The 17019-nt window shown below is 47.6% G+C and overlaps 1 protein-coding gene across 2 annotated transcripts in view; it reads right to left on the bottom strand.

Annotated features, from left to right (window-relative positions):
- Positions 1-6775, bottom strand: part of PDE6H (phosphodiesterase 6H) — a 74674-nt gene extending 67899 nt beyond the window's left edge. The window contains exon 1 of one of the 2 annotated variants that reach the window (XM_085601008.1): positions 6624-6775. The gene's annotated coding sequence lies outside the window, so the exon portion shown is untranslated. Of the gene's footprint in view, positions 1-6602 lie in introns of both variants that reach the window. The other variant, XM_085601009.1, reaches the window with a different exon arrangement.
- Positions 6776-17019: the final 10244 nt, after the last annotated feature.

Genomic DNA, 17019 nt, shown 5'->3' on the forward strand with positions numbered 1-17019 from the left:
TTGGGAGGCTTGGGCTTACAAATGTACGGCACAATATAAGAATACACCCAGGTGTGATTGACCGTAATCTAGGGATAGGGGTTGTTAGTTAGATTGTGGAAAGTTGGGAGCATTGCTAAGTTCGGAAAAGAAGGCATGCCGGTGCCCAAATATCTGCTTGGAAGCATGCACAGGTGCAATAAATATCTGTGCATCAAATTCCAAAGCTGCAAAGTCTTAAATCCACTTTATGCCTCTTTAATCTCATGCCAAACACTCCCAACCCTTTTCTCTTACTCTAGCAGGTTCCTGCTTACTCCTTTTTTACGCGCTTTTTCTGTGCTTCTCTTCCTCCATCATTCTGCTTTGTTTCCCTTCTTGCTGTCAGTAAGTTTTTGATGGAGAAAAATAAGTGCTGTTCCCCTAAAATGAGTGCCGGTGCCCCCACAAGCAACCACTAGCTCAAAATAAGCACTGTGTGGAAGGGGCTAGTTCGAGCCGGTTGGAAGGGTAGATATGACCTTAGAGGCTGAGGCCTAACAAGAGAGACAAGCTAGACGAATAACAGGTACACTGGGTATCTTAAGGTTTATAAAGCGAAAAGTCAGTCATTGTATACAGTTATCCTCCTAACTCCAGTGATTTGAGGAGGCATGGGCTGTATGACGGAGGGAACTATCCCTCTCTGTGCAGAGAGCCCTCTACAAAGCACAATGTGCCCGCTCCACACTTCACTAATGGCTGTGTTACCTAGCGTGGTATTTCTAAATCAGCATGGCTTGTGTATTAGTCAATGGTGAGTTGCATTTTTGCCTGAAATAGTATTAAGCAGATTCCTTAATGCTCTATTATTTTGCCCTTTTCAGAATGTCAGCTGTTCTGTCACCTGAGGGGTAATTCTTTGTCACTGTGTGGGCGTTGGATGGAACGCTATGAAAGCCGCTCTTTCACCTCATTACTCAAACTATACATGAATTATTCAATTCTGCTGCCTTTTCCACATAATTATGGACTTGCCGCATTTGCTAAATGAGCCATCATTTGCTGAACATTCTTTAGATTTTGCTGCAAAAATGTTGTTTCCAGCTCATAATTTACTAAGAACACGGCGACACCTGTTCTTGCGCAGTGGGAGACCATTCCAAAGGGAGACTGGTCATCTTTCAGTTGCTTCTTATTGCCATACTTGGGTATTAAACCTGGTACTAACAAGATAAAATCTTTTCCCATACAATATTACCATGTGTAACAATGACAAATTAAGTAAAACTATCACAAAATGTGCCACATAAATCTGCATAATTTGTCTTTTCTTGTCTCATAATTATCTCAATCTTGCCGCATAATCTGGGCCTCCCCAGCCTTATAATTCCAGTTGCTCTGAATGTCCTGGGGGCCAGTTTACCCTTTTTTGTCTTTCTCACAAACATCGGACACAGTTTGGATATACCACAAAATCCGCTAATAATGAACTCTCAACTGCCCCTACCATACAAGGCATATTACTTTATTTTATTTCTAGAGCTCTGAACTGCTAAAGGGGCTTCCTGGCGCTAAGTGATGTAAAAGCAGTGAACTATTGAAGACAGTATGATGTGTGTCGTTTATTCAACAAACAACCACATCCAAGGCAAGATGGCTACTGTGTTGAAGGATTCCAAGGTAGGTAGATCCACGGCCAAGAGGAGTGTATATTAAAGCTCCCCCTTCAGTTAGCGAGCTTTTGATTGGCTGAATTTGCAAAAGTGCCCATCTTGAAGATCGAAAGTCAAGTGTGAGTGCCTACAGTCAAAATCAATCTGTGTGCTAGAATTTCGAAGCATATTCAGTCCTTTCCAACAAAACATGATATACAGAGCTCCTGACACTCTTGTGTGCAATGTTCACTGCACGACATCAAAAGCCACGTGGCTGGCAAAGTGTTTTAACATCAACAGCACTTCCTCCTCCTCACCACACAGGCTTCCACCTTAAAAGCCTTCACAGCAACTTGCATTAAACATAGCATATGCGCACAACACTGAAGCTATGGATCCGACTGGTGAATGCCCTCACAGGCAGAGTTCTCGTAGCTGGAACAGACAACGCTTTATCCCAGACGAACTAAATGACCCGCTAAGTCACTTGGCGCACACATCCATGGTGGACTTCTGAGATTCACGGCGAAAGAGACAGGACATGTTTTGACAAAACATTATCAAACAGAACATAGAATAAAACAGACACCAGTCAATGAAGAAATGTAAAACAGGTGGAAAAGGACGCCCATAGTCCACAAAAGCTGCGGTGCAACACAGATTGTTTTTGTTTTTAGTTGCATGTAGCGCGAACTCGACCGAAGGTATCAGAGCGCTTTACATGAGAACCAGTTGCATTACACGCGGAAGCATGTTTTTTTAGGCCTGGGGAGATTAAGTGAGTTGCCCAGAATCACAGGATGCTTGAACGTCCCCCGCCAGACTCGACCCCGATACCCCTGCTTCAAAGTCTGCCGCTCTAGCCATTAAGTGCTGAATAAACAGCACTAACGTGCCACCCTGCGCACTTCCTCACCACCCGGTGTGTTACCTCACTTCATGAAATGACGCCTTGTTCCAAACATAACACACTTTGGGCAGTGTCCCCGCCCTAGAGCTACACGGGCCTTTGATTCTCCACCCACAGAATGACGTGTACCCGCAGGGACGTGGCTACCATTGGTGCAGCAGGTGTAGTGGCACCGAGGCTCAGAGCCCTGAGGAGTCCATTCAAATCTGGAAATTGCTGTAACTATTAACTTAACAGCATTCTACTCGGACTTGCATCGGGCCTGTGGCACCCTTGTCACACTATTGTACTGTGTACCTGGCCAGTTTCCCCTCCAAACACACCTTACCAAGTGCCCCCCCTCAGAGAACCCGGCCTGGGTGAGCTTCACCCATCTCTTCTCTCAGTATTGGCTGCACTCAGAGCAGGATTCCCTCAGCAGTGACCTCAGTGTATGCTTATCTCAGCAATTGCCTCAGTGAGAGATACCTTCAGCAGTGCCCTTAGAGGGAGCAAGAGCCCTTGGTGCGCACTTCCTTCAGCACTGCCCTCAGTGTGAGCTTCCCTCAGCACTGCCCTCAGTGCAAGCTCCCACCAGCAACGCCTCAGTCTGAGCTTCTTCCAGCAGTGTGCTCAGATTCAACGTCCCTCAGCAGTACTCTCCATGCAAGCTTCCTAGAGCAGTGCTTAGGCAGTGTTTGCTTCCCTCAGCAGCGCCCTCAGTGTAAGCTTCCTGCAGCAATGTGCTGAATTTGAGCTTCCTTTACATACAAGCTTCCCTCAGCAGTGCCTAGGTAGTGTGTGCTTCCCTCAGCAGCTCCCTCAGTGTAAACTTCTTGCAGTAGTGTGCTGAATTTGAGCTTCCTTTACATACAAGCTTCCCTCAGCGGTGCCTAGGTGGTGTGTGCTTTGATCAGCAGCGACCTCAGTGTAAGCTTCCTGCAGCAGTGTGCTGAATTTAAGCTTCCTTTACATACAAGCTTCCCTCAGCGGTGCCTAGGTGGTGTGTGCTTCCCTCAGCCGCGCCCTCAGGGTAAACTTCTTGCAGTAGTGTGCTCAATGTTGGCTTCCTTTACATACAAGCTTCCCTCAGCGGTGCCTAGGTGGTGTGTGCTTTGATCAGCAGCGACCTCAGTGTAAGCTTCCTGCAGCAGTGTGCTGAATTTAAGCTTCCTTTACATACAAGCTTCCCTCAGCGGTGCCTAGGTGGTGTGTGCTTTGATCAGCAGCGACCTCAGTGTAAGCTTCCTGCAGCAGTGTGCTGAATTTAAGCTTCCTTTACATACAAGCTTCCCTCAGTGGTGCCTAGGTGGTGTGTGCTTCCCTCAGCCGCGCCCTCAGTGTAAGCTTCCTGCAGCAGTGTGCTGAATTTAAACTTCCTTTACATACAAGCTTCCCTCAGTGAGTGCCTAGGTAGTGTGTGCCTCACTCGAGTGTGCCTTCACCTTGAGCTTCTCCCAGCAGGGCGCTCAGTGTGCGCTTCCATCAGACACGCTCTCGGTCTGAGCTTCTCTCTGGAATGTCCTGGGTGCGTGCCAGCTTCCCTCGGCAATGCGATCAGAGTAAACTTCCCTCAGTGTGAGTTGAGATCCCCTGTGCAATGCTCTCGATCTGAGCTTCTTCAAATAGCGCTCTAAGTCTACGCTTCGTCGAGCAGCATTCTCAGTGCGAGCTTCCCTCATCACTGCGCAGCATGTAAACTTCTCTCAGGAGTTGCCCGACTCCTCAGAGTAAGCTCATCTCGGCAGTGCCTGGTGGTTGAGTTCCTCTCAGACTTAGAAGTGGTTTAAGTGTGGCCTTCCTCCAGGAGTGGGAGCTTTCCGCTCCAGTTCTCTTACTGGGTTTCCCTCAGCACTGCCCTCAGCTGCGCGTGTCCGAATGTGAGTGCTCCACACAGCGAGCTTCTCCCTCTAGTGCTCTTAGTACCAGTGCTTAATTTGAGCCGAAGCTTTCCGATGCTGAGCACCGGCACCTAATTGTCAACACCACACTTAGGGTAGTCTGCCACAAGGTGGCGCTGCTCATGTAATTTAGAGATGAGCAGTATAACAGTTGTTTAGGAAAACAATATACCTTCAAAAATTACTAATACCTGCCTCCCCAGCAATTCCTTTAGCTTTGGGGACCTGGAATAATCTGAACTGCTGCACTTGCAGGCGGAGAGAGATGGTTAGTAGTTTTTTTTGGCAACGATGACAGGGACGAAGGGTGGTGTAAACTGCAGTGGCCTCCTGGTCAGAGCCCAGGCACTTAATATTTTACAAATTAAGCACTGCTTAGTACTATGAGGTTCCCTCAGCAGAGACCTCAGCCACCATGCCTTCAACGCGAGCTGCCCTCTGTGGTAGTGTGTGAGCCTCTCGTCTGTTTCATGCACCACGCGCACACACACACCCACGCCCCTCCCGCGGAAGTGGTCAGAGTGCCTGTAATCTGTAAATGTGCCGCTCGTGCCCCAGAGGAAGATTCCACCCCTTACTTGGCTTCAAGCTCTATTGCGTTAGAATAAACATTTTAACAAAATGGCATGCTCAGGCGCAGACAGTCGAGGAGCCATTTTAGGGGCCCTCTCTGAAGCGCAGCACTTCCCTCCACGCCCCCCCCCCCTCACTCCTAACCCCAGATCGCACCTGCTGACGTTTTAAGTATAATTGGGAGAACCAACAAATGAATAGGGCGAGCCGAGCCAAGGGCCTGGCTCGGATCTTAGAGCCCGTTCACGAGCCGAGCCCTGAAAATATTTGCAATGTAAATCGTACAACAATCATATAACATAAAATATGATAAAGTCTATTAAACATTTACACACATCCATCTATTTAGAATGTGGAAGCTTTCACATTAATGGACACAATATAACACAGCATTGAGAAGTACTTATTAAAAGTGATAGGTTTGTACAAATGGTGGCCTGAACGCACAACTTTGAAAGTGCTGTTATACACAATAGCAAAAAAAAGCGTTTTGGTAAAATGATATATTTGCTTAAGAATGAACAATTTAAGCCGGAAAACTGCGATTTATACAGATTTACCAGTTGCACTTTGTACAAATCAGCCATTAAATGGGGCATCTATTTGTCTTTCCTTATGTTAAGGCTTATATTTTACCACCCAATGCATTTTGTGCAGTTTTAAAATATAGCCCAAAGTCAACTCGAAGGCCTAGTGCTTTACATGAAAGCCAGTTTAATTACACAAGGTCACATGCAGAGTTTACAGGCATTGGGAGATTAAGTGATTTGCCCAGAATGAGAGGATCTTAAGCTTAAGCCGACGTCGAGACTCAAACCTGGGTAGAGTGAGGGAGGCAGCAAAAGCTACATGAAAGCTCGGCTCGTTATGGATCCGAGGTTCCAACAGGACCTCGAGCTGGGCCAGAGCCAGGTTTCAGGCTCGACACTGGCTCGAGCTTTCAGTGGCTCGCCCACCTCTGGTTGTATGATGGTACAACGCATGTCTCAACCACGACCACGTCTTTACCATGCTTGCCTTTACCACGCAATTTCGTGGTAAAGACATGATTGGTAAAGGGACATGTGGTAAAGATTACAGCCCCCCACAGCCCTGAAAACTGTCCCTTTTACCCTGCATGAGCCCTAAAAATTGACTCCACGCCCTTAAAACTACTCTGACCCAGCCCTCCCCGCCACGAGGCCTAAAACTGCACCAACCCTGAAAACTGTCCCTTCCCCCTGCCCCGAGCAGCGGTCCCCAGAAATCAGTGCCGGCGGCCCTCGCCGGCAACCACCGGTTCAAATTAAGCACTGACTGGTTGACGAAATCATAACTTCAAACATTGAATCCTTGGTGGCACTCACCTATCTTCTCATCAATAGAAAGATAATCCGCGGATACAGACAGCGCGGTCCTGGAAATGGACCACCTCCTACCCCCCCTGCCCGAAACTCCACCGACCCCCCCCCCCCCCCCCCCCCCCAGAAAGACCAGGACTACATTGGACCGGCCCACCCCCCTCCACCGGTGCTCCCCGGAGAGGCCCGGGGTGCAGCTGACCTGGAGGCTGAGTTTCCTCCTCGCCCCCGTGACTCCCCAAGACACCAGAGGTGCTGTACGCTTGATCTCGGCCCCCAATACCTGGGTTTTGTGAGTACTCACAGCGTTGGCTGGGCCTCATCGAGGCGCTGGCGCTTTTCTCCCTCTCTTGATAAGTGGTCTGAGACCCCCCAGCTCATCCCCTTGAAATACCCCTGGACCTGTAATCCTTCCAGGCAGGCGCAGCCAATCAGAGGGCCGGGCCCGGGAGCCTCTGGCTCAGGAGGGCGAGGGGTGGGGCACACCTTGCCGTTATGTGATCGCACTGTTTGTCCTTTGCCCGGACGGGACACAGGCTGTGGCCCCTCATACTCTAAGAGAGTGGGGGGTAGGGGGGTATTTGCAGTAAAGCACAGGCTGTTTATGTGTCCGTAAATAGTTTTTCTTCAGGTGCTGCCGACCCTAAGAGGATTAATGCTCAAAGCCACAGGAGTTCAAGTGACTGCTTGCGCCTGAGATCAGGGGTGGCGAAGGAGCGGTGGGGGCGGGGGATGTTTGTCAAACACCAGCAGGCACCAGGAGCCTGTCTGAGACCAGACGTCCCCTCCCAAGAGATCCTCCCGAGGTTAGGGATCAGTCACTGAAGCCTCCTCTGATGTCAGTCACCAGAGCTCGCCGATGATAGTCACTCGGTCTCCCCTCTCCCAGAGTTCCTACAGCGCCCTGAGAGCAGTCTCCAAGCATTCTTCTCCCCAAAGGTACTGCTGTCCTTTGAGAGAAGTCACCAACAAGCCCTCTCACAGAAACCCCAGCAGAGCTTTAGGAGCACTCACCAGCGATTCCTTTTCCACTTCTTCTGATGCCAACCCCCAGAGCATTCCTCTCCAGACACATGTATTACCTCTATGTGGTTGCTGAAGCACTTGCTCACACAGGTACCAAGGTAACCCATGCAGGTTATGTTAGAAATGGGGGTCTCTAGTTGGCAGGGCTTGCACCCTGCCCAAGTAGGGACCCTTATTCTAGTCACGGTAAGGGAGTTACACACCGAGATATTACCTGCTCACCCCTTGGCTGCTTGGCACGAGCAGTCAGGCTTATATCAGAGGCACCCTGTAAAGCATTTGTACATAAACGCACAGTAACACAGTGAAAACACTACAAAAGGACACAACATCAGTTTAGAACAAGCATTGTCATAGCCAATAGGTCTCGCATTTGGGACCTTATAAGTGTTTAGCCATGCAACAGTTGCATAACTAAATACTTATAAAGTCCCAAAAGCGCGGCCACGAAAGTTAAAGTGATCACGATCAAACATCAAAGCGGCCGTGCGGCCGCGAAAGTGAAAGTAATTGCGGTAAAGCACGGCGCGCGCGCCCGTGCACATGCACTGTAACTCTAGGCTGGCCTGGTAGCACTTTTTGGAGCCCTCTCAATAAGTCTCGCCAGACCAGCGCATGCGCTGGGTCAGGCGAGACCTAAAAATAACCAACAGTTATGTCACATTTGGAATCTTTCTCACCAGTCTTGGTGGCCTAGGATGGTTCTCGACTTCAGTTCTTGAAGGCATCTGACCGAGGTATGGGCGACCCTTTCAGGTAGCCACAGTGCTGCCGACAATGAAAACGCCTGAGCAGACTGTGCCTTCCAGAAGGAGTCCCAAGAGGAAAAAAAACCCTGTTGGGAAAAACCTCTGTTGCAATTGGAGACTCCAGGAACGGAAAGGAAGGAGAAAATCAAGGAGCAAGGGCAGACACCAAATGAGGAGAAGGTACTTGAAGACCAGAATTCTATGAAAGAGCAGATGGCTACAAGGAACCCAACTGGAACAGGAGGCGCAAGTGGGAAACAAAGGTGCGCCAACGTGAAGGAAAAGTACACCAAACAGGAATAAAAGGCACCAACAGGAGCGAGGACACACTAGTAGGAGCAAGGAGTGTTGCAACGCAAAGAAAGGAAAGGTTCAGCCCCTTATATACTCATGAACAGGAAGTGATCAAACAGGAAGTAAGCAGTTGCCATCTTAAATATGGAAAAGGGATAATGAACAGAATAGGAAAGGTCACCTTCTTAGAATGGTAGAACAAAACCTCCCCAAATCCTTCTGGGACAAAGTATGTGGAATCAGGGGAAGATGAAAGGCAACAAGATGGCCTCAAAGAATATTGAAGAGCAGCACGGAAAATATATAGGAAGCCGCAGTCCCAAGATTGGAGCTGTAGCATTCCTAATATGCAAAATATTACACAACGGGCCACCGTGTAGGTCCCCAGTATACCCGACACCGAAAAAGAATAGGTGTGTTGCGGGATGCCAGAACAGCAACAGCGGGCCGCTGTGCAGCAGCCTAGTGCACCCAATAAGAAGAGGGAGGCAACCCGGGCTGCACTGCGGCCCGCGAGGATGAAGCGGGCATCATTGCGGCTTGAACCACGGCCGGTGGTGCAACAATTTATCTGAATAAAACAAGACCAAAATGACAAAAATCCAACATACAGGGGCAAAGATATTATTTTAAAAAGGTTCAAAATAGTTCACTCCATAGGAATCTATGGATGCATCACTTTTATCATAAGTACCTGGGATGCGTCAAAATCAAAGATGAAAACAGGCACAGGGGAGGTGAGGTCCCGGTAAACCAAAGCGATGTGTGGGTTCCTTACTCCCAGGGGAGGTGATGCATCAGTTCCATACTTCCAGGGGAGGTGATGCATCGCTTCCTTACTGCAGGAAAAGGGAAGGTGATGCGTCGGTTTCTTATTGTCAGGGAAGGTGATGTGTTGGTTCCTTACTGTGAGGGGAGCTGATATTTGAAGAGGCCATTATACATGCCCTGAATAATGTAGCACCCATGTCAAGAGTAAAGACTAAAGTTAAAGCCTCTCCATGGTTTACATCAGCACTAGAAATTGAGAAACTCGCCTGCAGAACTGCCGAAAGGCACTGGAGGAAAACTAAAACCACTGAAGACCAAATCAGATATAAATTAATTTACCGTTCCTACTTGAACAATATTAAACTAGCTAAAAAGTCCTATCTAACAGCGAGGATTAATAACGCTGCAAACTCCAGTAAAGAGTTGTATAAAATCTTGAAGGAGTTCACTACTCCTCAGGTCACCCAGCGTATCCTTCCCCCTCACAAGAATGGGTTAATAGCGTATCCTCCTTTTTTGATGAAAAGGTTAAAGCCATCTATAGCTCTTTTCCCCTAGACAATGTAAGCAATGTTGACCTGTATTCAGCGGCGAAAAGTCAATCGCGGGTGCCTTTGCTAGGTGCATTTAAAACTGTAACCTGTGAACAGGTATCAGAAGCCATTATTAAGGTCAAATCTGGCTCACCGGCAGATCCTCTACCTCCCTGCTTCTTCATGCAGCTAGCACCCCTGTTAATACCAAAGTTAACAGAGATCTTTAACATGTCATTAAAACAGGCGATGGTGACCAAAAGTTGGAAATCAGCTCTTGTCAGGCCTATTCTGAAAAAGCCTACCTTAGATCCCAGAGAACCAGGTAACTAACGTCCCATCCCGTTACTGCCTTACTTCGGGAAGGTGCTTGAATACCTGGTAAATAAACAGCTTCCTATCCATCTGGAAAGTCATGGACTTCTTGATTCATCGCAATCAGGATTTCGGTCGGCGTAGAGTACCGAAACGGCAGTAGTAGAGATGGTGGATAACATCAGACTGGCTTTGGATAATAAATAATCAGCTATACTGGTTCTTTTAGACCTGTCCGCTGCATTCAACACCATCTCCCATGACATTTTGGAACAACGGCTCTGTGAAATGGGGGTCCGAGGTAAAGCCCTGGACTGCTTTAAAAACGATCTAAAGGACCGCTCCACTACTGTGCACATGGACACACTGGCCTCATGCAGTAGACCAGTAAGCATTGGAGTTCCTCAGGGGTCAATTCTGAGTCCGATGCTTTTTAATCTTTATGTTACTCCTTTGGCTAGGATAATCAGGTCATATGGGTTTGAGGTTGTGTCATATGCCGATGACACCCAGCTGCTGATCACCTTTGGTCCTGATCCTACTGACTCAGTGATCCGGTTTAAAAACTGTCTGACCCACACAAACAACTGGATGAACAATAACAAATTACAGCTAAATGGCAGCAAAACCGAAACCATTATGTTTGGCAGGGCCGAAGAGTATTGGTCTAGCAGCTTGTGGCCTCAGGCACTGGGCCCATGCCCGTCCCCTAAACAAGTAGTCTGCAATCTTGGAATTAATATTGACAACAAGTTATCCATGAAAAATCATGTCAATCGTGTGATGAACACTTGTTACGGGATCATGAGGCAACTACGTAAAATCTTTTAAGTGGCTATCTATTGAAGCCAGGAAGCCTCTGGTCCAGGGCCTAGTTGTAAGCCGTTTGGACTACAGGAATGCCTTATGAAGATCTTGTTTCTAAATTGCAAGTCTTGCAGAACACCCCTGCCAGACTGATCTTGAACCTCCCTCCTAGATCTCCTTCAGCCCCAAGTCTGAGATCCCTCCATTGGCTTCCAGTTAGGAAAAGAGGTCATTTTAAAATCCTGTGCCTAACTCATAAAAGTATCCATGGTACCGGACCCGGTTATTTAGCGAAAAAACATAAAAAATATCAGCCAAAAAGAACACTTAGATCTAGTTCCAAATCTCTTCTTACCCCATTTCGCGTCCGCACCACACGCAATGGGGGCCGATCGTTTTCCTTTCTTGCTCCCTATCTCTGGAACAAGCTGCTGCCTCATCTCCTTTCCAAGGTGGACCATCAGCGTTTCCGTAAAGAACTGAAAACATGGTTGTTTGACCAGAATTAATGTTATTGGATTTGTCCCCCGGCTCTAAAGTTTCTGCAAGCGCCTCGAGACCTAGCGGTGATATGCGCACTATATAAGATTCCCTGACTTGACTTGACTTGACTATGTCGGTTTCTAGACACGCAGCTTCATTTCCTTACTACTGGGCAACATTGATGAAGTACTTGGAGCCCAGGAGCCATGCGTCGAAAATCCGGAAGCGCTGGGTCGATGCAGCGGCAGCAAAATAGGCGCTGCGTCAATCTTCCAGCTGCAAGCAGGTGATGCGTCAATTTCTTCAGCCGCACAGCAGGGCCTGCGTCATGGTCAGAGTGGGTGCCAAGGATGTCGGTGACACAGTGCTAGGGACTCAGGCTGCGGTGATCTTTCAGCCGCACGTCAGGCGCTGAGTCGATGGCAAATCTCCGAATGAATGCTCGGAAAAAGTTCAGCCCAGATTTCTGTAATACCATAGGTCAATTCTTTGTAAACAAAGTCGAGACTGTATACAGAACATTCCCGGACAATTACACCCCTCCACATGAAGGACCCAGGCCAGGATTAGAGGCATCAGACAAGCTTTTCACCTTCTCTGGACCGATGATGGAATATGTAACCCAAGTGGTCAAGACTACCAAGTCAGGGACTCCGTCTGACCCTTGTCCACCCAAGGTGTTCCATTTTTTACCAGAAATGCTTAGCGAACAACTCAAAATATTATTCTCAGATATAATACAATCTGGTATTTTTCCTATGGCCTGGAAGTCAGCCTCAGTCTGACCACTCCTTAAAAAAGCTAACCTTGATCCTAATGAACCTAGTAGCTATAGGCCCATCTCCAGGATTCCGTTTCCCTCTAAGGTGCTGGAGAAGCTACTTAATACGCAGATCACATCATATATCACCGCGGGAAACTTCTTGGACCACTCACAATATGGTTTCCGAGAAGGCCACGGGACAGAGACTGCACTAATAATGGCAGTAGAGGAGCTCAGAGGTACATTAGATGCAGGAAAGAAGGCCGCCTTGATCTTGTTGGATCTCTCGGTGGCCTTCGACACTGTTAATCATAAGATCCTGATTGGTAGACTAGCTGAGATCGGACTTCATGACACTGCCATCACCTTATTGTCATCTTATCTAGCAGATAGTTCATTTGTAATAGAAGCAGATGGATCAGCATCCAAATCCTTCGCGCTGCCATGGGGGGTGCCACAGGGTTCATCTTTGAGCCCCACGCTGTTTAACATATATGTGGCCCCTCTGGCAGCAATTATCAGGCAATGTGGCTTCTCGGTGATATCATACGCCGACGACACCCAGGTGGTTGTATCAATCTCAAATAACATCGAGGATACAGCAGACCAATTCAATGTCTGTATGTCCCAGATAAACACCTGGATGCAGAAAAACTGTCTTAAACGGCGAAAAAACCAAGGTACTACTACTAGGGACAAACACCACCTTCTGGTCCCCAAGATGGTGGCCAGCTGACATGGGTGAATGCCCTATCCCAGTCCCAAAGGTCAGAAATCTGGGAGTTATCTTCGATGAAAGAATAACTTTTAAATGCCAGATCAATAAACTTGCCTCCACTTTTTGGGGCATCCTGAAAATGATCAAGAAAATAAGTTTTTTCATCCCTAAAGATTAATTGAAGACCTTGGTCACAGCATTGGCCCTCTCGAGATTGGATTACGGCAATGCGCTATCTGTAGGGCTACAATCTCAACTCCTTCTGAAGCTTCAGCGAATGCAGAACGCAGCAGCAAGACTAATTTTAGATATACCCAAATACGAACCAGTCTCCCATAGGCTGAGGGACCTCCACTGGCTTCCAGTCGAAAAAAGAATAAAATTCAAGTCACAATGCCTAGCATATAAGGCCCTGCATGGCAGAGGACCGTTGTACATAAGAACACATCTTCAAAGATATACATCAACCAGAAATTTAAGGTCAAATCACCAGCAATTATTGTCAGTCCCCAGGTTCAAGCAGGCCCATTGGGGGGGTAGAAGCTTCCTGCTGGGAACAGCAAAAACATGGAATAGTCTACCAATCCAAATAAAAAACAGCACATCGCTTATGTCATTCAGAAAGCTATTGAAAACCTAGCTATTTGTCAACTGAAATGCCATAGCCCATTATTCCTACCTACTCCAGCGCCAAGACGCCCCCGGGCATACGTTGCGCTATACAAATCTACAAATCAAATCAAATCGATACTTCAGCCGCACCACGGTGATGCGCTGTTTTTTCTACCGCACGGCATTTTGACTACGGGAAAAACAGGCACTGAAGGTTGATGCATGGATTTTCTTCAGTTCTTTGAAGCAAAGCCACCTCCAAGGACCCAGAACTGGAAGTGGCACCACTTGGCAAGTTAGAACTCCCAGCAGAGTAGTTTAGGGGCTGCAAATGAAGTCTTTGATGGTCCTGAGACTTCTTAACAGGAGGCAAGCACACACAGCCCTTGGAGAACCTTGGAAAGCAGGATGCAGAAAGCAAAGTCCAGTCCTTTCACTGCCTAAGACAGAAGTAGCAAGCAGTAGGCCGGTACAACACAGCAACAAGCAGAGTGGCAGTTCCCCTCCTACAGCTTCCCCAGTTCTTCTTGGCAGGATCTCCTCTTAGTCCAGAAGTGTTCTGAAATTCTGGTTTGACAGCTCCAGTACTTATACCAGTTTCTGTCTTTGAAGTAGGCACTCTTTAAAGGAAAGTCTTTATGGCGCACAAGACTCTGCCTTTCCCTGACCTGGCTCCAGACACACTGCAGGGGGGTGGAGACCGCTTTGTGTGAGGACAGGCACAGCCCTATTTAGATGTCAGTGACAACTCCACGTGACACTCTAGCTCAAGAAGACCCATCAGCCTGGCGATGGGCCATCAGGATATGCAGGGCACACCTCAGCTCTTTTTGAGTGACTGTCTAGAGCAGGGGTCTTCAAAGTGTGGGGCGCGACCCCCAGGGGGGCCGTGAAGTGATGGAAAGGGGGTCGCGCATTCCCGGTCACACTTCTGCGAGGCACAACAAGGGATTCAGCCCCCCTCCTCCCCCTTAGTGTGTCTCAGCTCGAGCTGCTGTGGGCTCCGCTGGGCTGTCTGCAGTCTTATCTCCTGAGTTTTTCACAGGTCGTTAAGGACCATTTGCAGATTTACATACCTTTTGTAAAGTGCTTACTGATTTTTTCTAGTTCCAGTACCCCCTGGGCCCCAACTCTGCCTTTTCCTTACATTTGTATTTTACAGTTACTGCAGTAGTGTGTTAGAATGCATTTCATGAAAATAAATATAAAGTAGGGTTGCAAGAAGAAAAATACCAGCCATTTGATGTTTAGAGCCTGCAAAGGCCTCCTCTTGACACTAAATGGGATTGTACATAAAATCATATGCATTCATTCGTAATGTGACTTTTCTGTCTTTGTTCCCTTTAATTATCAGTCATGGATCATTGAGGCAGCCCTAGAACAAATTAAAAGTGCTTTTATTTATATTTGCTGTTCCAAGTACGCACAGATGAGTGCTGAAATATACAGCTTTAGGTGACTGCTTATTTTTGTACTGTCTGGGACATCAAAATAATGAGCAGGCAACCCTAACCATAGGACTGGAAGTGTGTTGCAGGGTCAGCATATTATTTATTTCCTCCACCCTCGATCGCTGATTAATGCCAGAATAGCAATAGTTTAACTTATATCTTAAACCCTACGCTGCCGTCAATAATATGCTCTGTTACTTCAAGTGTTTGGGAATGCACCCGCATTCAGAGAACTCACTTCTCATTCTCGCCCTTCACTTTCACACTCACACTGATCACCATGCACTCACATCATTCACCCTCTCACACTGCACTCACAGTGATCACTCTGCAATCACAATGCACTTGCGTTGTCCACCCTGTACCTCAGCCTGCGGTCACACCACTCATATGCACTCATGTGACACCTCATTCACCTGTCCCCTCACTGCTCAATTTGCAATTTGCTCAAACAAACCCATTATTAACCATGCATTCATTCGTCCCACTCTGCACTTATATCCGCACCCAAATTCATGGTCACCTCACTCACCCTGCAGTCACTCCTCTTTCCCTACTCTCACACTGTTGCATCACTCACCATGCACTCACATGGGCACACTTCTCATCCACCGAGTGCAGAGGGTTAATGTGCCTGCTACAAAGAACATGTACTATGCAGATCACAGAACTGTGAGTAAACTGAGTAGCACTATAAAAAAAAATGTTTGTCAGAAAGTTGCTACAGAGAGATGAGGTGCTTTGTTGGTGAGTGGTAGTGAGGGAATTTATGGAGAAGGAGGAAACGGGGATGGGCCACCAAAAAAGACTGTTGCACCACGTGTGGCCAGTGCTATGGCCAGCCCTGCCTGGGAGTGTAGGCCCCCTCGTGAAGTTTGGGTCTAGTCGCTCCCATGCTTCTGCCTTCTACTATTATTATTTACATTTGTAGTGTGCTGCTATTACCAAAAGGTGTCCTGGGACTAATAGCCATCTGCTGCCTGAAGGCAAATGAGAAACATACAGAAGGGGAAGGAGAACCAGCCAAAAGGGGTGACCTACAGAGCATAGAGCCAGGTTTTTATATCTTCCTAAAGGATAATAGAGTCTTGGTGGAGCGAAGCAAAGGAGGGTGCACGTTCCATAACTGCGCGGCCTGCACCAAAACAGCGCAACAGACAATTCGTGCCTTCCTGAATTAGGTAACATTAAGCAGAGTGGCACAGGCCAAGAGGAGCATACGGGTCCGACCCGTGTGCTCGGTGAGGAGAGATGAGAGGATGAGAAAGTACAGCAAGGGAGTGAGAGAATTCGATTGAAGAGGTCAGGGATGAGGAGAAATGTGAAGTGCCGAAGGGAAGTGCAGACACGCAAGAAGTGAGTGTGAGGATAAGTTGCGGGCACAGAGGAGGGCTACTGTCAAACTGTGAGAGAAGATAGCTGAGAGATGATCTGTGACCTAAAAAGTAATTTGATGCAACATTGGTGAGGGACAGCAGCGATAGGGTAAGAGACGGAGTAGTGGGGTGGGTGCTGAGCAGTGACTAATTTGTAATAAAACATGTGCCAGGGACCTCACCAGTAGGCCACTGCAACTTTAACCACCCACCCATTGCCTTGCATGTGCAGCCAATGTCAATACCTATGCAACTACCAACCATAACACTGTACAAGTGTGACTATTTCAAGCCCCAAAGCTATAAGAATGGCATGGATGTCAGAAGTTTATCGTTTTTAATGTATATTGAATTAATAAACAGCTGTTCTGCTCATCTCTAAATTACACAGACAGAGCCATCAAGTGGCATGTGGCAGACGGTCATATTGCCAGTGTGCACAATTAGGTGCCAGTGCGGAGCAACGGAAACTACCTTCTCAAATTAAGCACTGGTGCTGAGGTAACAGGGGAGAGGGACATTGGTTCAAGAAGGTGTGAAAAAACAAAGGATAGATGTGAAAGATGAATGGGGGACTGGAGAGGTGTAAGATACAAATAGACAACAATTTGAACGGAGAGACTTGAGATGAATGAGAAGTGCGGATGGGCACGGGAGGTGACAGGGCCAGAGAGGCCATGAGATAAATGCGAGAAACTGTTAGAGATGAGGGCAGTGAAAAGGCAGAATGGCAAGAGGTGATTAAGGGTGAAGTGAGAAGTTGAATGAGGAGAGTTTAGAAGTTGTAAGAAGGGGTGAAATA

This window comes from Triturus cristatus, chromosome 4_2 (assembly GCF_964204655.1).
Source record: "Triturus cristatus chromosome 4_2, aTriCri1.1, whole genome shotgun sequence".
In the NCBI taxonomy this organism is placed as follows: Eukaryota; Metazoa; Chordata; class Amphibia; order Caudata; family Salamandridae; genus Triturus; species Triturus cristatus.